We start from the raw sequence: 22,971 nt of genomic DNA, 5'->3' as shown, positions 1-22,971 counted from the left end.
GAGAGGACATGGGGGGGGCCGTGATTAGATCGGGGGCGTAGAGGACATGGGGGGCGCTGTGATTAGATCGGGGGGTGAGAGGACATGGGGGGGCGTGATTAGATCGGGGGGGAGAGGACATGGGGGGGGCTGTGATTAGATTGGGGGTGCGGAGAGGACATGGGGGGCCGTGATTAGATCGGGGGCGAAGAGGGCATGGGGGGGGCGTGATTAGATCGGGGGGGTGGAGAGGACATGAGCGGCCGTGATTAGATCAGGTGAGAGGACATGGGGGAGGCTGTGATTAGATTGGGGGGGCGGGAAGGACATGGGGGGGCCGTGATTAGATCGGGGGGGCGGAGAGGACATGGGGGGGCTATGATTAGATTGGGGGGGTGGGAAGGGCATGGGGGGGCCGTGATTAGATCGGGGGGGTCGGAGAGGACATGGGGGGGCCGTGATTAGATCGGGGGGGGGGTGGAGAGGACATGAGGGGCCGTGATTAGATCGGGGGGGGGCGAGAGGGCATGGGGAGCCGTGATTAGATCGGGGGGAGAGGACACGGGGGGGGCCGTGATTAGATCGGGGGGGAGAGAGGACATGGGGATGGGGCCCGACATTAGATCGGGGGAGAGGACATGGGGGGGGGGCGTGATTAGATCGGGGGGGAGAGAGGACATGGGGGGCCGTGATTAGATCGGGGGGGAGAGGACATGGGGGGCCGTGATTAGATCGGGGGCGGAGAGGACATGGGGGGGGCCGTGATTAGATCGGGGGGGCAAGAGAGGACATGGGGGGGTGCGTGGTTAGATCGGGGGGGGCAAGAGAGGACATGGGGGGGCAAGAGAGGACATGGGGGGGTGCGTGGTTAGATCGGGGGGGCAAGAGAGGACATGGGGGGGCAAGAGAGGACATGGGGGGGCAAGAGAGGACATGGGGGGGTGCGTGGTTAGATCGGGGGGGCAAGAGAGGACATGGGGGGGCAAGAGAGGACATGGGGGGGTGCGTGGTTAGATCGGGGAGGGCAGAGAGGACATGAGGGGGCGTGATTAGATCAGGGGGAGAGGACATGGGGGGGGCCGTGATTGGATCGGGGGGGAGAGGACATGGGGGGGGCCGTGATTAGATCGGCGGGGAGAGGACATGGGGGGGCTGTGATTAGATTGGGGGTGCGGAGAGGACATGGGGGGGCCGTGATTAGATCGGGGGGGGAGAGGACATGGGGGCGGCTGTGATTAGATTGGGGGTGCGGAGAGGACATGGGGGGCTGTGATTAGATCGGGGGGGGGAGAGGACATGGGGGGCCGTGATTAGATCGGGGGGGGCGGAGAGGACATGAGGGGGGCCATGAATAGATTGGGGGGGGCGGAGAGGACATGGGGGGGCCGTGATTAGATCGGGGGAGAGGACATGGGGCGGCCGTGATTAGATTGGGGGGGGCAGAGAGGACATGGGGGTTCCCGTGATTAGATTGGGGGGGGGGCGGAGAGGACATGGGGGGCCGTGATTAGATCGGGGGAGAGGACATGGGGGGGGCGCGATTAGATCGGGGGAGAGGACATGGGGGGGGGCGTGATTAGATCGGGGGGGGGAGAGGACACGGGGGGGGGGGGCGTGATTAGATCGGGGCGGGGAGGACATGGGGGGGGCCGTGATTAGATCGGGGGGGGCGAGAGGACATGGGGGGGCCGTGATTAGATCGGGGGGGGCGGAGAGGACATGATGGGGGGGGCCGTGATTAGATCGGGGGGGCGAGAGGACATGGGGGGTGCCGTGATTAGATCGGGGGGAGGCGGAGAGGACATGGGGGGGGGCCGTGATTAGACCGGTGGGGGCGGAGAGGACATGGGGGGGCCGTGATTAGATCGGGGGGGGCGGAGAGAGGACATGATGGGGAGGCCCGTGATACGATTGGGGGGGGCGGAGAGGACATGGGGGGGGGCCGTGATTAGATTGGGGGGTGGAGAAGACATGGGGGGGCCGTGATTAGATCGGGGGGGAGAGGACATTGGGGGGGTGGCCGTGATTAGATCGGGGGGGAGAGGACATGGGGGGGGGGTTGTGATTAGAACGGGGGCGGAGAGGACATGGGGGGGGGCCGTGATTAGATCGGGGGAGAGGACAGGGGGGGGCGCGATTAGATCGGGGGGGAGAGAGGACATGGGGGGCCGTGATTAGATCGGGGGTGCGAGAGGACATGGGGGGGCCGTGATTAGATTGGGGGGGGCGAGAGGACATGGGGGGCCATGATTAGATCGGGGGGATAGGACATGGGGGGGCCGTGATTAGATCGGGGGGATAGGACATGGGGGTGCCGTGATTAGATCGGGCGAGAGGACATGGCGGGGGCGTGATTAGATGGGGGGGGGAGAGAGGACATGGGGGCGGCTGTGATTAGATTGGGGGTGCGGAGAGGACATGGGGGGCCGTGATTAGATCGAGGGCGGAGAGGACATGGGGGCGGCTGTGATTAGATTGGGGGTGCGGAGAGGACATGGGGGGCTGTGATTAGATCGAGGGCGGAGAGGACATGGGGGCGGCTGTGATTAGATTGGGGGTGCGGAGAGGACATGGGGGGCTGTGATTAGATCGGGGGCGAAGAGGACATGGCGGGGGCTGTGATTAATTCGGGGGGGGAGAGGACATGGCGGGGGGCGTGATTAGATCAGGGGAGAGGACATGGGGGGGCCGTGATTAGATCGGGGGGGCGGAGAGGACATGAGCGGCTGTGATTAGATCAGGGGAGAGGACATGGGGGGGCCGTGATTAGATCGGGGGGGCGGAGAGGACATGGGGGGGGCGTGATTAGATTGGGGGGGACGGAGGGGACATGGGGGGGGCGCGATTAGATTGGGGTGGGGCGGAGAGGACATGGGGGGCTGTGATTAGATTGGGGGGGGGCGGAGAGGACATGGGGGGGGCCATGATTAGATTGGGGGGGCGGAGAGGACATGGGGGGCTGTGATTAGATTGGGGGGGGGCGGAGAGGACATGGGGGGGGCCGTGATTAGATTGGGGGGGCCGTGATTAGATCGGGGGAGAGGACATGGGGCGGCCGTGATTAGATTAGGGGGGCAGAGTGGGCATGGGGGGGGACCGTTATTAGATTGGGGAGGGCGGAGAGGACATGGGGGGTCCGTGATTAGATCGGGGGGCGCGGAGAGGACATGAGGGGGGGGGGCCGTGATTAGATCGGGGGGGGCGGAGAGGACATGGGGTGGCCGTGATTTGATCGGGGGGGGCAGAGAGGACATGGAGGCGGCCGTGATTAGATCGGGGGGGGGCGGAGAGGACATGGGGGGGGCCGTGATTAGATCGGGGGGGCGGAGAGGACATGGGGGGGCGCCGTGATTAGTTTGGGGGGGTCGGAGAGGACATGGGGGGGCCGTGATTAGATCGGGGTGGGGCGGAGAGGACATGGGGGGGCCGTGATTAGATCGAGGGGACGGAGGGGACATGGAGGGGCCGTGATTAGATTGGGGGGGGGCGGAGAGGACATGGGGGGGGCCGTGATTAGATCGGGGGGGGCAGAGTGGACATGGGGGGTCGTGATTAGATTGGGGGGGCGGAGAGGACATGAGGGGGGCCGTGATTAGATCGGGGGGGGGCGGAGAGGACATGGGGGGGCGTGATTGGATCGGGGGGATGGAGGGGACATGAGGGGGGCCATGAATAGATTGGGGGGGCGGAGAGGACATGGGGGGGCCGTGATTAGATTGGGGGGGGGCGGAGAGGACATGGGGGGGCCGTGATTAGATCGGGGGGGGGCAGAGAGGACATGGGGGGTCGTGATTAGATCGGGGGGGCGGAGAGGACATGAGGGGGGCCATGAATAGATTGGGGGGGCGGAGAGGACATGGGGGGGCCGTGATTAGATCGGGGGAGAGGACATGGGGCGGCCGTGATTAGATTGGGGGGGCAGAGAGGACATGGGGGTTCCCGTGATTAGATTGGGGGGGGGCGGAGAGGACATGGGGGGCCGTGATTAGATCGGGGGAGAGGACATGGGGGGGGCGCGATTAGATCGGGGGAGAGGACATGGGGGGGGCGCGATTAGATCGGGGGCGACGAGGACATGGGGGGAGTCGCCGTGATTAGATCAGGGGGGGAGAGAGGACATGGGGGGAGCCTGATTAGATCGGGGGTGAAGAGGACATGGGGGGGGTCGCCGTGATTAGATCAGGGGGGGAGAGAGGACATGGGGGGAGCGTGATTAGATCGGGGGCGAAAAGGACATGGGGGGAGAACATGATTAGATTGGGGAGGGAGAGAGGACATGGGGGGGGCCGTGATTAGATCGGGGGGGAGAGAGGACATGGGGGGGGCCGTGATTAGATCGGGGGGGAGAGAGGACATGGGGGGGCCGTGATTAGATCGGGGGGGAGAGAGGACATGCGGGGGAACGTGATTAGATCGGGGGGAGAGGACATGGTGGGGCCGTGATTAGATCGGGGGCGAAGAGGACATGGGGGGGTCGCCGTGATTAGATCAGGGGGGGGAGAGAGAACATGGGGGGAGCGTGATTAGATTGGGGAGGGAGAGAGGACATGGGGGGGCCGTGATTAGATCGGGGGGGCGGAGAGGACATGGGGGGGGCCATGATTAGATCGGGGGGGGCGGAGAGGACATGGGGGGGGTGCCATGATTAGATCGGGGGGGGGCGGAGAGGACATGGGGGGGAGCCATGATTAGATCGGAGGGGTGGAGAGGACATGAGGGAGGGCTGTGATTAGATCGGGGGGGGGAGAGGACATGGGGGGCCGCCATTAGATCGGGCGGGGGGGAGGACATGGGGGGCCGTGATTAGATCGGGGGTGGGAGAGGACTTGGGGGGCCGTGATTAGATCGGGGGGCGGAGAGGACATGGGGGGGGAAACGTGATTAAATCGGGGGGGGGTGAGGACATTGGGGGGGGCCGTGTTTAGATCGGGGGGGCAGAGAGGACATGGGGGGGCCGTGATTAGATCGGGGGGGCGGAGAGGACATGGGGGGGCCGTGATTAGATCGGAGGGGCGGAGAGGACATGGGGGGACCGTGATTAGATCGGGGGGGCGGAGAGGACGGGGGGGGTGCCATGATTTGATCGGGGGGGGGCGGAGAGGACATGGGGGGGCCGTGATTAGATTGGGGGCGGAGAGGGCATGGGGGGGGGCTGTGATTAGATCGGGGGGCGGACACGACATGTGGGGCGTGATTAGATCGGGGGAGGCGGAGAGGACATGGTGGGGGGGCCGTGATTAGATCGGGGGGGAGAGAGGACATGGGGGGAACGTGATTATATCGGGGGGAGAGGACATGGGGTGCCGTGATTAGAGCGGGGTGGGGGAGAGGACATGGGGGGGCGTGATATGATCGGGTGGGTGGAGAGGACATGGGGGGGCCGTGATTAGATCGGGGGGGCGGAGTTGACATAGGGGGTGAGCTGTGATTAGATTGGTGGGGGGTTGGGGGGTCCGTGATTCGATTGGTGGGGGGGGAAGAGGACATGGGGGGGCCGTGATTAGATTGGGGAGGGAGAGAGGACATGGGGGGCGCCGTGATTAGATCGGGGGGGAGAGAGGACATGCGGGGAACGTGATTAGATCGGGGGGAGAGGACATGGTGGGGCCGTGATTAGATCGGGGGCGAAGAGGACATGGGGGGTGTGGTAAACCACTGTTGTTAGTATTGTTGTTCACTGTTAGTACTGTTGTTCACTCTTGCATATTGTTGTACTTGTCTGTGCATGCCTCAGCTGACTCCGCCCCTGGCTCCACCCTCATGGCTGGGTATAAAGGTCGCTGCTCAGAAGCCTCCAGCCCTTTTGGATACCAGGCAACCACAAGAGGCATGCTCTGTTCTTTGGTAATAAAAGCCTGTTTATTACTTTCTCAATCTCCAGTCTTTTGTAGCAATTGATAGTGCATCAATTTTATTACCAAAGTTAAATGTTGGCTGCGGATGCTGATCAACCGATGGCGCAAAACGCTGAGCAGCAGGCGCTGCTGCGAGCCCTCAGACCAACATGCCTGGACCTAGACCCCCAAGAAGCGGGTTCGTCGACTAAATTCGCACAATGGCTGCGTTGCTTTGAGGCGTATCTGGAAGCCTCGACCGTGACTCTTGATGAAAATAAACTGAAAATCCTGGCCTCGAAGGTGAGCCACCAAGTCTATACTTTAATCCAAGATGCGACGACCTACGCGGCGGCTATCGACCTACTGAAAGGGCAGTATGCACGCCCGGTTAACACGGTCTATGCCAGGCACCTTTTAAGATCTCGCAGACAGCAGCCCGGGGAATCGGTGGAAGCCTTCCTACGGGCACTGCGGGTACTCGGACGCGGCTGCGACTGCAAGGAAGTATCGGCCGCGGCACATGCGGAGGGATTGATACGAGACGCTTTCGTTGCGGGTCTAAGGTCCGACTACTCCCGGCAGAGGCTGCTGGAGAAGGGTGAAATAGACCTGACAAAGGCAGTGTCCCTCGCGCTCTCGCTCGACGCGGCCCACAGAAATATGGACGCTTTCTCCCCTCATCGCCCCGCGCCGTGGACGCCGCAATCTTGGGCCATGGGACCGCCACCTCCGACTGCTGCAGCGATGTCCAAGGCACAAAAATGCTATTTTTGTGGCCAAGCTAAACACCCTAGAGCACGCTGCCCCGCGAAGAATGCTACCTGCTCCGGCTGCGGGAAGAAAGGTCACTACGTTAGCGCCTGCAAAGGGAAGACCGCTAACGCCAGCAGCGCTGCGTGCGAACCGTGGGCGCAGCCATCTTGTCCGCCATCTTGGGCTCCCCCAGCCGCGTGGGGATCGGGACCGTGGGCGCCGCCATTTTGTCCGCCATCTTGGACGCCTCCGACTTCAACCACGGGGGAGCCGGACTCAACCACCGCCTCATCTGACGACCACATCGACTCGCTCGACCATACGCTGGCCTCCGTGACGCTGGACCAATCTCTCCCTCATCAACTGTCCAGGTCCATGATGGATATTACGGTAAACGGCCGCGCCACTACCTGCCTTTTTGACAGCGGGAGCACGGAGAGCTTTATCCACCCCGACACGGTGCGCAGTTACTCTCTCCCGGTCCTGCCGACGCGCCATCGGATCTCTTTGGCTTCCAAAGCCCAGTCAGCGGACGTCGGTGGCTACTGTGTAGTGACCCTTTCAGTAAGGGGCACAGAATACAAAAATTTTAAACTTCTGGTCCTGCCCCATCTCTGCGCTGCCGTTCTACTGGGGTTGGATTTTCAGTGCCACCTTAAGAGTGTCACATTAGCGTATGACGGACCCCTCCCCCCACTCACAGTCTGCAGCCAGCAGCTTTTAAATCGCCCGCCGTGCAGCCTTCACTCTCATAAAAGGAGACATTGCGAAGGCCACAATGCACGCTGTGGATGAGTCCCTTCCTTTTCAAGTGGAGAGCGACGCATCCGACTTTGCCCTAGCTGCAACCCTTAACCAGGCGGGGAGACCCGTGGCCTTTTTCTCAAGGACCCTCCAGGGCCCCGAGATTCGACACTCCTCTGTCGAAAAGGAGGCCCAGGCCATTGTGGAAGCCGTGCGACATTGGCGGCATTACCTGGCCGGAAAACGATTTACCCTGCTCACTGACCAGCGTTCAGTGGCTTTTATGTTTCATAATAAGCAGCGGGGCAAAATCAAGAATGACAAGATCTTAAGGTGGAGAATCGAACTCTCCACCTACAATTACGATATCTTGTACCGGCCCGGGAAACTCAATGAGCCCCCAGATGCCCTATCACGTGGTACGTGCGCCAACGCGCAGGTTGATAGGCTACAGACCCTCCACAATGACCTCTGCCACCCGGGGGTCACCAGGTTCTTCCATTTTATCAAATCCCGTAACCTGCCCTACTCCATCGAGGAGGTCAGGACCATGACCAGGAACTGCCAGATCTGTGCCGAGTGCAAGCCGCATTTTTATAGGCCAGACAGAGCGAGCCTGATCAACCGATGGCGCAAAACGCTGAGCAGCAGGCGCTGCTGCGACGCTCAGGACGGCTTACAAGGCCTCCTGATAGACTTCAGTACACGAATTTTTAGTGCACTTCACCCCGCCGGACTCAATTCTAAACAAGGGGTGAATGTGGTAAACCACTGTTGTTAGTATTGTTGTTCACTGTTAGTACTGTTGTTCACTCTTGCATATTGTTGTACTTGTCTGTGCATGCCTCAGCTGACTCCGCCCCTGGCTCCACCCTCATGGCTGGGTATAAAGGTCGCTGCTCAGAAGCCTCCAGCCCTTTTGGATACCAGGCAACCACAAGAGGCATGCTCTGTTCTTTGGTAATAAAAGCCTGTTTATTACTTTCTCAATCTCCAGTCTTTTGTAGCAATTGATAGTGCATCAGGGGGGGGTCGCCGTGATTAGATTGGGGGGGAGAGAGGACATGGGGGGAGCGTGATTAGATCGGGGGCGAAGAGGACATGGGGGGGGTCGCCGTGATTAGATCAGGGGCGGAGAGAGGACATGGGGGGAGCGTGATTAGATCGGGGGCGAAGAGGACATGGGGGTGGTCGCCGTGATTAGATCAGGGGGGGAGAGAGGACATGGGGGGAGCGTGATTAGATCGGGGGCGAAGAGGACATGGGGGGGGACCATGATTAGATTGCGGAGGGAGAGAGGACATGGGGGGTGCCGTGATTATATCGGGGGGGAGAGAGGACATGGGGGGGGCCGTGATTAGATCGGGGGCGAAGAGGACATGGGGGGGTCGCCGTGATTAGATCAGGGGGGGAGAGAGGACATGCGGGGAACGTGATTAGATCGGGGGGAGAGGACATGGTGGGGCCGTGATTAGATCGGGGGCGAAGAGGACATGGCGGGGTCGCCGTGATTAGATCAGGGTGGGAGAGAGGACATGGGGGGAGCGTGATTAGATCGGGGAGGGAGAGAGGACATGGGGGGGCCGTGATTAGATCGGGGGGGAGAGAGGACACGGGGGGAGCGTGATTAGATCGGGGGGGAGAGAGGACATGGGGGGGCCGTGATTAGATCGGGGGCGAAGAGGACATGGGGGGGCCGTGATTAGATCAGGGTGGGAGAGAGGACATGGGGGGGTCGTGATTAGATCGGGGGGGAGAGAGGACATGGGGGGAGCGTGATTAGATCGGGGGGAGAGAGGCCATGGGGGGATCGTGATTAGATCGGGGGGGGGAGAGGACATGGGGGGAGCGTGATTAGATCGGGGTGGGGGGAGAGGACATGGGGGGGCCATGATTAGATCGGGGGGGGGAGAGAGTACATGGGGGGGCCGTGATTAGTTCGGGGTGGGGAGAGAGGACATGGGGGGGCCGTGATTAGATCGGGGGGGGGAGAGAGGACATGGGGGGGCCGTGATTAGATCGGGGGTGGGGAGAGAGGACATGGGGGGGGCCGTGATTATATCGGGGGGAGAGGACATGGGGGGCCGTGATTAGATCGGGGGTGGGGAGAGAGGACATGGGGGGGCGGTGAATAGATCGGGGGGCGGGGAGAGAGGACATGGGGGGAACGTGATTAGATCGGGGGTGGGGAGAGAGGACATGGGGGGGCCGTGATTAGATCGGGGGCGAAGAGGACATGGGGGGAGCGTGATTAGATCGGGGGGGAGAGAGGACATGGGGGGGCTGTGATTAGATCGGGGGGGAGAGAGGACATGCGGGGAACGTGATTAGATCGGGGGGAGAGGACATGGTGGGGCCGTGATTAGATCGGGGGCGAAGAGGACATGGGGGGGTCGCCGTGATTAGATCAGGGGGGGAGAGAGGACATGGGGGGAGCGTGATTAGATTGGGGAGGGAGAGAGGACATGGGGGGGCCGTGATTAGATCGGGGGGGAGAGAGGACATGGGGGGAGCGTGATTAGATCGGGGGGGAGAGAGGACATGGGAGTGCCGTGATTAGATCGGGGGCGAAGAGGACATGGGGGGGCCGTGATTAGATCAGGGGGGGAGAGAGGACATGGGGGGGCCGTGATTAGATCGGGGGCGAAGAGGACATGGGGGGGGAGCCGTGATTAGATCGGGGGGGAGAGAGGAGATGGGGGGAGCGTGATTAGATCGGGGGGAGAGAGGCCATGGGGGGAGCGTGATTAGATTGGGGGGAGAGAGGACATGGGGGGAGCGTGATTAGATCGGGGGGTGGAGAGGACATGGGGGAGCCGTGATTAGATCAGGGGGGGAGAGAGTACATGGGGGGGGCCGTGATTAGATCGGGGGGGGGAGGGAGGACATGGGGGGGCCGTGATTAGATCGGGGGGGGGAGAGAGGACATGGGGGGAGCGTGATTAGATCGGGGGGAGAGAGGCCATGGGGGGATCGTGATTAGATCGGGGGGGGGAGAGGACATGGGGGGGCCGTGATTAGATCGGGGGCGAAGAGGACATGGGGGGGCCGTGATTAGATCAGGGTGGGAGAGAGGACATGGGGGGGTCGTGATTAGATCGGGGGGGAGAGAGGACATGGGGGGAGCGTGATTAGATCGGGGGGAGAGAGGCCATGGGGGGATCGTGATTAGATCGGGGGGGGGAGAGGACATGGGGGGAGCGTGATTAGATCGGGGTGGGGGGAGAGGACATGGGGGGGCCATGATTAGATCGGGGGGGGGAGAGAGTACATGGGGGGGCCGTGATTAGTTCGGGGTGGGGAGAGAGGACATGGGGGGGCCGTGATTAGATCGGGGGGGGGAGAGAGGACATGGGGGGGCCGTGATTAGATCGGGGGTGGGGAGAGAGGACATGGGGGGGGCCGTGATTATATCGGGGGGAGAGGACATGGGGGGCCGTGATTAGATCGGGGGTGGGGAGAGAGGACATGGGGGGGCGGTGAATAGATCGGGGGGCGGGGAGAGAGGACATGGGGGGAACGTGATTAGATCGGGGGTGGGGAGAGAGGACATGGGGGGGCCGTGATTAGATCGGGGGCGAAGAGGACATGGGGGGAGCGTGATTAGATCGGGGGGGAGAGAGGACATGGGGGGGCTGTGATTAGATCGGGGGGGAGAGAGGACATGCGGGGAACGTGATTAGATCGGGGGGAGAGGACATGGTGGGGCCGTGATTAGATCGGGGGCGAAGAGGACATGGGGGGGTCGCCGTGATTAGATCAGGGGGGGAGAGAGGACATGGGGGGAGCGTGATTAGATTGGGGAGGGAGAGAGGACATGGGGGGGCCGTGATTAGATCGGGGGGGAGAGAGGACATGGGGGGAGCGTGATTAGATTGGGGAGGGAGAGAGGACATGGGGGGGCCGTGATTAGATCGGGGGGGAGAGAGGACATGGGGGGAGCGTGATTAGATCGGGGGGGAGAGAGGACATGGGGGTGCCGTGATTAGATCGGGGGCGAAGAGGACATGGGGGGGCCGTGATTAGATCAGGGGGGGAGAGAGGACATGGGGGGGCCGTGATTAGATCGGGGGCGAAGAGGACATGGGGGGGCCGTGATTAGATCGGGGGGGAGAGAGGAGATGGGGGGAGCGTGATTAGATCGGGGGGAGAGAGGCCATGGGGGGAGCGTGATTAGATTGGGGGGAGAGAGGACATGGGGGGAGCGTGATTAGATCGGGGGGTGGAGAGGACATGGGGGAGCCGTGATTAGATCAGGGGGGGAGAGAGTACATGGGGGGGGCCGTGATTAGATCGGGGGGGGGAGGGAGGACATGGGGGGGCCGTGATTAGATCGGGGGGGGGAGAGAGGACATGGGGGGCCGTGATTAGATCGGGGGTGGGGAGAGAGGACATGGGGGGGCCGTGATTATATCGGGGGGAGAGGACATGGGGGGGCCGTGATTAGATCGGTGGTGGGGAGAGAGGACATGGGGGGGCCGTGATTAGATCGGCGGGGGGAAGAGAGGACATGGGGGGAACGTGATTAGATCGGGGGTGGGGAGAGAGGACATGGGGGGGCCGTGATTAAATCGGGGGTGGGGAGAGAGGACATGGGGGGAACGTGATTATATCAGGGGGGGAGAGGACATGGCGGGGGCCGTGATTAGATCGGGGGGGGAGAGGACATGGGAGGGCCGTGGTTAGATCGGGGGGGAGAGGACATGGGGGGGGCCGTGATTAGATCGGGGGGGAGAGAGGACGTGCGGGGGGCGTGATTATATCGGGGGGAGAGGACATGCGGGGGCCGTGATTAGATTGGGGGGGGGGAGAGGACATGGGGGGGGCGTGATTAGATCGGGGGTGGGGAGAGAGGACATGGGGGGAACGTGATTATATCGGGGGGAGAGGACATGGGGGGTGACGTAATAAAGTTCACGACGCACTTGGTTTGAGCATAAAGCGAGGCTTTAATCAACTTGTCTCAGAACATGGAGGTCTATTTGTATCCACTAGCTCCTTGTCTTTACAAAATGTCCCAGGCAAGCTGGGGCCAATGCCCGAGTATTTATACTCCTTGGACGGCGCCACCAGCTGGCCGTGCAGTGTTATTTCATAGGTGGTTTCTCGATGATGAGATTTATGACGGGGGGTGGGGGCAGTAATTAGATTGGTGGTAGAGGACATGGGGGGGCCGTGATTAGATCGGGGGGGCGGAGAGGACATGAGGGGGCCGTGATTAGATCGGGGGGGGTGAGGATATGGGGGGAGGGCTGTGATTAGATCGGGGGGGGCGGAGCGGCCATGGGGGGGCCGTGATTAGATCGGGGGGAGCGGAGACGACATGGGGGGGCCGTGATTAGATCGGGGGGGGCGGAGACGACATGGGGGGGCCGTGATTAGATCGGGGGGGGTGAGGATATGGGGGGAGGGCTGTGATTAGATCGGGGGGGGCGGAGACGACATGGGGGGGCCGTGATTAGATCGGGGGGGGCGGAGACGACATGGGGGGGCCGTGATTAGATCGGGGGGGGCGGAGACGACATGGGGGGGCCGTGATTAGATCAGGGGGGGTGAGGATATGGGGGGAGGGCTGTGATTAGATCGGGGGGGCGGAGCGGACATGGGGGGGCCGTGATTAGATCGGGGGGGGGGCGGAGACGACATGGGGGGGCCGTGATTAGATCAGGACCAGTATCATTCTGGTGAATCTGCACTGCATTCCCTCCAAGGCCAATATATCCTTCCTGTGGTGCGGTGCCCAGAACTGAACACAGCACTCCCGGTGGGGTCTGACCAAGGCTCTGTACAACTGAAGCATCACTTCCCATTGTATTCCAGATAGACCTGATGAAGCCAATTAATGGCAGAGACAAAACTAGTTTGACATCAGTTGAATAATACAAGATGGAACTGTTATTGGCAGAAGGCGAAGTAACTTGACTGCGTGCCAACTTTGGGTTTACCTATTACTTCACACTGTAGAGCCTCTGTGCCACTGCTTACATGTACTCAAGTTTTGAAGGGGTCTTTAGTGCCCTTTACTTTCCAGTGATGTACTTTGAAGCATCCCGCTGATCACAGCCCAAATTCACAGGTCTGTTAATGAATATAAAGCATTTCTTTTCTTTGGACTATGGTTACGTGCTTAGTAGGTGACTCAACAACCGTCAACAGGACATGGAGAGAGTGGAGGACCTAGAAACAGTGGAATGAGCTCAGGAGTAATGAAGGTCATTGTAGGCGCCACTGAGTAATATAAACCACCACTTCTAAATTCCATTTTTGACAAAGGAACAAGTTGTTCCGAGTACAGAAATTATCCAATCGAAAGAGATTTAATCTCTGCTGAATTTAAGCCACATTTGCAATTTATTTGGTCAAGGTTTTTCTCCCCTAATAGTTAAAACTATGGGTGAAAAGGAAAGGAAAAAAACTTCAAATACTGGAAATCAGAAATAAAGATAGAAAATACCACCACTTCCGAACCAATATCCTCTCCATCCCCAAGACCGCCTACTTCTACCCCCGTAACATCGCCCGTCTCCACCCCGGCCTCAGCCCATCTGCTGCTGAAACCCTCAGCCATGTTTTTGTTACCTCTAGACTTGACTATTCTCTGCTGGCCGGCCTCCCATCTTTCACCATTCAAAAACCTGAGCTCATCCAAAACTCGGCTGCCCGTGTCCTAACTCGCACCAAATCAAATCAAATCAAATCAAATCAACTTTTATTGTCATTGTTAGTGCACAAGTGCAGTACAACGAAATGTAGGCTTGCGGCTCCCGAGAGTGTACAATTTGGATTAGGACACTTAAACATTTCAACATACATTTGTACATATATATTAGCATAAATATGACCATAATAAAGTGCATCGGCAGATGTGCAGGCTCTAGTGTTTATTTGTGGAGTTCAGTAGGCTGACAGCCCTGGGAAAGAAGCTGTTCCTAAATCTGGTCGTACGGGTGCGAATGCATCTGTAGCGTCTTCCAGATGGTAGGAGGGCGAACAGACTGTGGCTGGGGTGGGTAGGGTCTTTGATGATGGACCGTGCCCTCCGTAGGCAGCGTTTCTGATATATATGTTCTATGGTCGGTAGCCGGGTGCCAGTAATGCGTTGGGCAGTTTTGACTACCCGCTGCAGGGCTTTCCGGTCATGGGAGCTACAGCTGCCGTACCATACCGTGATACAGTTTGTCAGGATGCTCTCTATAGTGCAGCGGTAGAAGTTAGAGAGGACCGGGGGTGACAGATTACATCCCTTCAGCCTCCTCAAGAAATATAGGCGCTGCTGGGCCTTCTTCACCAGAGAGGAGGTGTTGAGGGACCAGGAGAGGTCTTCCGTGATGTGGACTCCAAGTCCCGTTCACCCATCAGATCCCCCTGTGCTCTCTGACCTACACTGGCTCCCAGACCCCGAACACCTTGATTTAAAAATTCTCATCCCTGTGTTTAAGTGCCTCCACGGCCTCGCCCCTCCACATCTCTGTAACCTCCTCCAGCCCCACAACGTCTGAGAATATTGAGCTCCTACAATTCTGGACTCTTTCTTCACCCCAGCATTGGCTGCTGTGCCTTTGGCCATCTAGGCCCTAAGCTCTGGAATTCCTTCGTTAAAACTCACTGCCTCTTCACCTCCCCACCTTCCTCTCCTCGTTTAAGACGCTTCTCAAAACCCACCTCTTTGACTGAGCTTTTAGTCACCCCTCCTAATGTCTCCTTCTTTGGCTTGGTGTCAATTTTTGTCTGATGATGCTCCTGTGAAGCACCTTGGGATGTTTTACTATGTTAAAGATGCTATTAATGGTAGATTGAAGGAAGAGGGGAGAGATTTAAGATACTTGGCTAAAGAACCAGAAGGGGGAGGAGGACATTTTTTTTTACACATCGAGTTGTTATGATCTGGAATGTGCTGCCTGAAAGGGCGGTGGAAATAGATTCAATAGTAACTTTCAAAGGGGAGTTGGATAAATACTAGAAAAGGAAACATTTTCAGGGCTATGGGGGAAAAAGCGAGAGAGTGGGAATAATTGGAGAGCTCTTTCAAAGAGCTGACACAGGCACAACGGGCCGACTGGCCTCATTCTGTGCTGTAAGATTCTAGGGGAGAGAAATTGGAAGCTTTAGTGCTGGCCACGACCGCCATGAAATGGGGAAAAGACGGCGCTTTTCTGTCAGCTGGTGCCGGATCCATCGGCACGGGTCATTTTTGAGCTGCCAGTAACGCTGCTGGTAAACCCTAAACCAGGGACATTTAATTGACAGAGATCATGACGTCAGTGAGTGTGTAACACTCACTTGACGCCTGTGGTAAACCACTGTTATTGTTGTTCACCGTTGTTGTTGTTGTTGCACACTGTTGTATCTATGCATGCCTCAGCTGGCTCCGCCCCTGGCTCCACCCACAGGCCCAGGTATAAAGGTGACTGCTCTGCAGCCCCCTGCCTTCTTGGAACCCAGTCAACCACGAGAGGCATGCTCTGTTCTTTGCTAATAAAAGCCTTTTAGTTACTCTCCTAACTCTCCGTCTTTTATGAGTAATTGATAGCGCATCAATTTTATTAGCAAAAACAAAATGTTGGCACCAAACGCTGAGCAGCAGGCTGCTGCACCAAACGCTGAGCAGCAGGCGCTGCAGCAAACGACGGCACCAAACGCTGAGCAGCAGGCGCTGCTGCATGCCTTCAGACCTACATGTCTGGACCTAGACCCTCAAGAGGCGGGTTCGTCTACCAAGTTCGCACAATGGCCGCGTTGCTTCGAAGCTTACCTGGAAGCCTCAGCCGTGACACTAGATGGAAACAAACTAAAAATCCTGGCCTCCAAGGTGGGCCACCAAGTCTACACGCTCATCCAGGACGCGACTACCTACACGGCGGCTATCGATCTGCTAAAAGGACAATACACACGCCCGGTAAATACGGTTTATGCCAGACACCTCCTGAGATCCCGCAAACAGCAGTCCGGGGAATCGGTGGAGGCATTCCTACGGGCACTACAGATACTCGGCCGAGCCTGTGATTGTAAAGAGGTATCGGCCGCGACACACACGGAGGGACTTATCCGAGATGCCTTCGTTGCGGGCCTCAAATCCGACTACTCCCGGCAGAGACTGCTGGAGAAGGGCGAAATCGACCTGAAGAAGGCAGTGTCCCTCGCGCTCTCGCTCGACGCGGCCCACCGGAATATGGACGCATTCTCCCCTAACTGCTCCGCACCGTGGACGCCGCAACCTTGGGTCATGGGACCGCCACCCCCGGCACCAACTGCTGCAGCGATGTCCAAGGGCCCGAAATGTTACTTTTGTGGCCAGGCAAAACACCCCAGAGCACGCTGCCCGGCGAAAAACGCTACCTGCTCTGGCTGCAGGAAGAAAGGACACTACGTCAGCGCCTGCAAAGGTAAAACCGCTAACGCCAGCAGCGCCGCGTGTGAACCGTGGGGGCAGCCATCTTGTCCGCCATCTTGGACACCTCCAGCCGCGTGGGGATCGGGATCATGGGCGCAGCCATTTTGTCCGCCATCTTGGATGCCTCCAACTCCAATCGCGGGTGACCCGGACTCAACCACCGCCTCGTCTGACGACCACAGCGACTCACTCGACCATACGCTGGCCTCCGTGACGCTGGACCAATCTCTCCCTCACCAACTGTCCAGGTCCATGATGGACATTACGGTAAACGGCCGCGCCACTACCTGCCTTTTCGACAGCGGGAGCACGGAGAGCTTTATCCACCCCGACACGGTGCGCAGTTACTCTCTCCCGGTCCTGCCAACGCGCCATCGGATCTCTATGGCTTCCAAATCCCATTCAGCAGACGTCGGTGGCTACTGTGTAGTGACCCTTTCAGTAAGGGGCACAGAATACAAAAATTTTAAACTTCTTGTCCTGCCTCATCTCTGCGCTGCCATTCTACTGGGGTTGGATTTTCAGTGCCACCTTAAAAGTATCACATTAGCATACGGCGGACCCCTCCCCACACTCACAGTCTGCAGCCAGCAGCTTTTAAATCGCCCGCCGCGCACCATTTGCAGCCTCTCCACGCTTAAAGTCTCCCCCCCCGCTTGTTCGCTAACCTCACCCGCGACTGTAAGCCCATCGCTACCAAAAGCAGGCGGTACAGTGCCGGGGATAGGAGCTTCATTAAATCCGAAGTAGCAAGACTCCTGAAGGAAGGGATTATTGAGGGTAGCACTAGCCCATGGCGAGCACAAGTGGTGGTAGTGAAGACTGGCGAAAAACAGCGCCTAGTTATTGACTACAGCCAGACGATCAATCGCTACACCCAGTTAGATGCATACCCACTCCCCCGCATATCTGACATGGTCAATCAGATAGCACAATACCGGGTGTTCTCGACGATTGATCTGAAGTCGGCATACCACCAGCTCCCCATCAGGGCTGAGGACCGCCAGTACACAGCTTTTGAAGCTGACGGTCGTCTCTACCACTTCCTCCGAGTCCCCTTCGGCGTCACCAACGGGGTTTCGGTCTTCCAAAGGGAGATGGACCGAATGGTTGACCAGAACGCGCTGCAGGCCACCTTCCCCTATCTAGACAACATCACCATCTGCGGCCACGACCAGCAGGACCATGATGTTAACCTAGAGAAATTCCTCCGTACAGCCCAGCGGCTGAATCTAACATACAACAAGGACAAATGTATGTTTCGCACCACGCGCCTCGCCATTCTTGGCTGCGTAGTGGAGAACGGAGTCATCGGCCCCGACCCCGACAGAATGCGCCCCCTTATGGAGCTCCCCCTCCCCCACTGCCAAAAAGCACTGAAGAGATGCCTAGGGTTTTTCTCGTACTATGCTCAGTGGGTGCCCAACTATGCGGACAAAGCCAGACCCCTCATCAAGTCCACCTGCTTCCCCCTGACAGCAGAGGCATGTGCAGCCTTCACTCTCATAAAAAAAGATATTGCGAAGGCCACAATGCACGCAGTGGATGAGTCCATCCCTTTCCAAGTGGAGAGCGACGCATTCGACTTCGCCCTAGCTGCAACCCTTAACCAGGCGGGGAGACCCGTGGCCTTTTTCTCAAGGACCCTCCAGGGCCCCGAGATTCGACACTCCTCTGTCGAAAAGGAGGCCCAGGCCATTGTGGAAGCGGTGCGACATTGGAGGCATTACCTGGCCGGAAAACGATTTACCCTGCTCACTGACCAGCGTTCAGTAGCTTTTATGTTTAATAATAATCAGAGGGGCAAAATCAAGAACGACAAGATCTTGAGGTGGAGAATTGAACTCTCCACCTACAATTACGATATCTTGTACCGGCCCGGGAAACTCAATGAGCCCCCAGATGCCCTATCACGTGGTACATGCGCCAACGCGCAGGTCGATAGACTGCAGACCCTCCACAATGACCTCTGCCACCCGGGGGTCACCAGGTTCTTCCATTTCATCAAATCCCGTAACCTGCCCTACTCCATCGAGGAGGTCAGGACCATGACCAGGAACTGCCAAATCTGTGCCGAGTGCAAACCGCACTTTTATAGGCCAGACAGAGCAAGCCTGATCAAGGCCACTCGCCCCTTCGAGCGCCTGAGCGTCGATTTTAAAGGGCCCCTCTCCTCCTCTGACCGCAACGTGTACTTCCTCAACATAATTGATGAGTATTCCCGTTTCCCGTTTGCCATCCCGTGCCCGGACATGACCAGTACCACAGTCATTAAATGTCTGAATGACCTTTTCGCCTTGTTCGGCTTCCCTAGCTATATCCATAGCGACTGGGGCTCATCCTTTATGAGCGACGAACTCCGTCAGTACCTGCTCACGAGAGGTATTGCTACAAGCAGAACCACCAGCTACAACCCCCGGGGGAACGGCTAGGTGGAAAGAGAGAATGCGACGGTTTGGAAGGCCGTCCTCTTAAACTTAATATCTAAGGGCCTTCCGACCTCTCGCTGGCAGGAGGTCCTCCCTGTGGCGCTCCACTCCATTCGGTCACTGCTTTGTACGGCCACCAATGCCACCCCCCATGAAAAAATGTTCACTTTCCCCAGGAAGTCCACATCGGGGACCTCGCTACCGACATGGCTGACGTCTCCAGGACCCGTCCTACTGCGGAAGCACGTGAGGTACCATAAAATGGACCCCCTGATCGAGAGGGTGAGCCTCCTCCACGCCAACCCCCAGTATGCTTACGTGGCGTACCCGGACGGGCGGGAGGACACAGTCTCCATACGAGACCTCGCACCTTCGGGTGCCCCTGAAACACTACCAGTGCGGGAGGACACAGTCTCCATACGAGACCTCGCACCTTCGGGTGCCCCTGAAACACTACCATTGCCATCCACCACTACCCACAACCCAACCCCGGTAGACGGCATGCCGCAGCCCCAGGACCCGTCATTGACCACCCAACCACTCAATGAGATGCCAGATTCAACGTTGGATGCTGCACCATCACCGCCGCCACCACGACGATCAGGACGGCATACAAGGCCACCTGATAGACTTACTTACACGAACCTTTAGTACACTTCACCCCGCCGGACTCAATTTTAAACAAGGGGTGAATGTGGTAAACCACTGTTATTGTTGTTCACCGTTGTTGTTGTTGCACACTGTTGTATCTATGCATGCCTCAGCATGCCTCTGCTGGCTCCGCCCCTGGCTCCACCCACAGGCCCAGGTATAAAGGTGACTGCTCTGCAGGCCCCTGCCTTCTTGGAACCCAGTCAACCACGAAAGGCATGCTCTGTTCTTTGCTAATAAAAGCCTTTTAGTTACTCTCCTAACTCTCCGTCTTCTATGAGTAATTGATAGCGCATCAACGCCCAATCTCCAACACTGGATTTAGCCACTTACCCGACCGTCAGCGCAGAACAACGACAGGGAGAGCTGGCGTCTACCAGCAGGAAGCAGGCTGCAGCAGCGATATTTAAAGGCACCATCCCCAATCAGTCGTACCTGACAGGGTTCAGCAGTTTCAGTGGCCGTTTGCTACTTCCTGCAACTGACACAGTTCTCTTTAGTAATTTTAAGTTTTTTTGCTGACAGGGAGTGTTGATTCAAGTGCAGAGGTCACTCATTACTTTTTAAAGGCTTCTGCTCAGAATATTCCTCTCAGTCATGGGGGCTGTACTGGCAGTCGACCTCGCCCTCCAGGATCTACGGCGGAGGGAGCGGAGGCAGCGAGGGAGACAGGAACCTGCATGCAGAGGCAGGAGGAAGGTCATGAGGGCTCTCAACAGGAGGCCTTACCCTCCGAGGGTCCTTCGACAGCACTTCTCCTACCTTCAATTAAGTGAGGAGCAGTGTATTAGGAGGCTATGCTTCAGCAAGGAGGTGGTCACAGAACTCTGCCACCTCCTGCAACCAGACCTCCAGCCTCAGACCAGGGTGACCACGGCTCTCTCAGTGGCAGTCAAGGTCACCGTGGCACTCAATTTCTTCGCTAGCGGATCCTTCCAGTCTGCAGCAGGAGATATGGCTAACATCTCACAGTTCGCCGTCCATCTCTGCATCCGAGTGGTCACTGAGGCTCTTTACACCAGGAGAAGGGACTATGTTGGCTTCTCTCTCAGCAGAGAGAAGCAGGAGGAGCTGCATGTGGTTTTGCTAGGATAGCGGGATTCCCTATGGTGCAAGGTGCCATCGACTGCGCACATGTGGCTTTGCGGCCGCTGTATAACAATCCTGAGACCTTCTGGAACCGCAGAGGCTACCACTCACTTAATGTGCAGTTGGTGTGCAATCACGCACAGCGAATCCTCAATGTCAATGCCTGCTATCCTGGCAGCAGCCATGATGCCTTCATCCTGCGCCAGGCTGGTGTGCCAGCACTCTTCCAGCCACCACAGCAAACTTGAGGGTGACTGCTCGGAGACAAGGGCTATTCGCTCTCCACCTGGCTCATGACTCCCCTCCGCAACCACAACACTCGTGCTCAGCACTCATATATTGAGAGCCATGCTTACACCAGAAACATCATCGAGCAGACCATTGGGCTACTGAAGCAACGGTTCCGATGCCTTGACTCGGGAGGAGCCCTCCAGTACTCGGCGGAGCAAGTGTCCCATTTCATGGTGGTCTGTTGCATGCACCACAACTTGGCATCAAGTGGGACCACCTCAGGAGGAGGACGAGGGAGAAGAGGATGAGGAGCAAGAGGATGAGGAGGGAGGCACCCATTCATCCATCTGGATGGGCTGTCTGTGAGCGGCTCATCAGACTCCGATTCGAATGAATGAAACCCCAGATCCCCATTGCTCACCACATCCCCATTATAGCATCCCTGTGTCACGGAACATCACATCATTTTCCACAAAATATTCCAAACACAGTTAATAAATTTATCAATAATCACAAGACATATATTTACAATTATACTATTAACTAATCACCCTGGTGCAATCCCTTAGTGTCTGCCTTTCGTGTGGTTGTTCCTACTCTAGCGCTCCTACAAAGTGCTCCCCCAGTGGCTGTAGCATGGCTGGCGACTTTCAGTGAGGGAGACTGCAGATGGCTTTGCAGGATGTACTCGAGCTGCACCGAACCTAGAAGGCCCGGCTGTAGACTGCACCACCTCGGCATGGGCGGCAGCAGTCTAGGCTGGCTGACAGGCAACGGCAAGGACAATGGCGGGTGACAGTGGTGAGAAGAGGAATGCTGTCATCCTGAGAGATGACAGCAGGGTCCTGCTCCACTGGCCCACTGTCACTCCCCCGGGGCGGCGCCTCAGCGCTCCCAGCAATCTGTTGGAGCACAGCTTGGTGTCTCTGCGATCTCACGCCACCTGGTCCTGGATGTGTGTGGCGAGTGCCTCCTGCCTGTTTGTGGGTTTAGCACCGCCCGCCTCCTCTGCACCGTGGAGAACAATGCCTGGAGAGCTTCATCGGAGAACCTACGGGCTCTCTCCCTCCGTCTATGTTCTGCCATCACTACTTGTAAGTGTTGCTTCTCCGTCTGCTTCTTCACTGTGCTGTTGGGGCAGCTGAACAGCCTAGCAGCCTGACAATGAGGTGCTGCAGCAAGAAGGTACCTTCCCTTTAAATAGTGGAAAAGCCTGTGGCAATCAACACTGTGAATTAGACCGCCCCTGATCTTGATCCAGCTTTTCAGTGTAACGCCAATGAGCAGCAGTTTTAGCGCTGAAATCATGACTAAAAGCATGTTATTGAAGAGGGAGGACGAATTTTGCATCTTAACTGGATCATTTTCAGGTGGTGCAGCTTAACCTCATTTAGACTTAACACTGCCACTTTCCTGGCTATATCCAGTTTTTAGCCCTAAGATTCTATAACTGCTAAAATAAGTGGCAGCATAATCTGCGTGAAGGAAATGCATTAACATATGTTTAGCGCTTGCGCAGAATTTTTGAAAAGGAATTTTTAGTGCCATTTGTGTGACCCTCTCTCTGTTTTTATTGCTTCTGCAACTCTTCAAGGAGGGAGTTCTGAATGTTGTTAACATTTCTTGTGTAATATACAGTGGTATAACCCTAAAGGTGACCAAAAGCTGGATCAAAGAGGTAGGTTTTAAGGAGGGTTTTAAAAGAGGAGAGAGAGAGTTAGGGAGGCTCTTTTAAGACCCTCCTTAAAACCTACCTCTTTGACCCAGCTTTTGGTCACCTGTCCTAAAACCTCCTTATGTGGCTCGGTGTCAAATTGTGTTTGCTATCACTCCTGTGAAGTGTCTTGGGACGTTTTACTACGTTAAA

The 22,971-nt window shown here is 57.7% G+C and overlaps 1 protein-coding gene across 1 annotated transcript in view; it reads left to right on the top strand.

Moving 5' to 3' along the window:
• Nucleotides 1–22,971, top strand: part of LOC147121538 (acetyl-coenzyme A synthetase 2-like, mitochondrial) — a 169,760-nt gene that overhangs the window by 40,508 nt on the left and 106,281 nt on the right. The gene's annotated exons all lie outside the window — the stretch shown is intronic.

This window comes from Somniosus microcephalus, chromosome 3 (genome assembly GCF_052327205.1).
Source record: "Somniosus microcephalus isolate GS21.2 chromosome 3, FLI_Smic_1.0, whole genome shotgun sequence".
NCBI lineage: Eukaryota > Metazoa > Chordata > Chondrichthyes > Squaliformes > Somniosidae > Somniosus > Somniosus microcephalus.
This window is presented reverse-complemented; position numbering and strand designations above follow the sequence as displayed.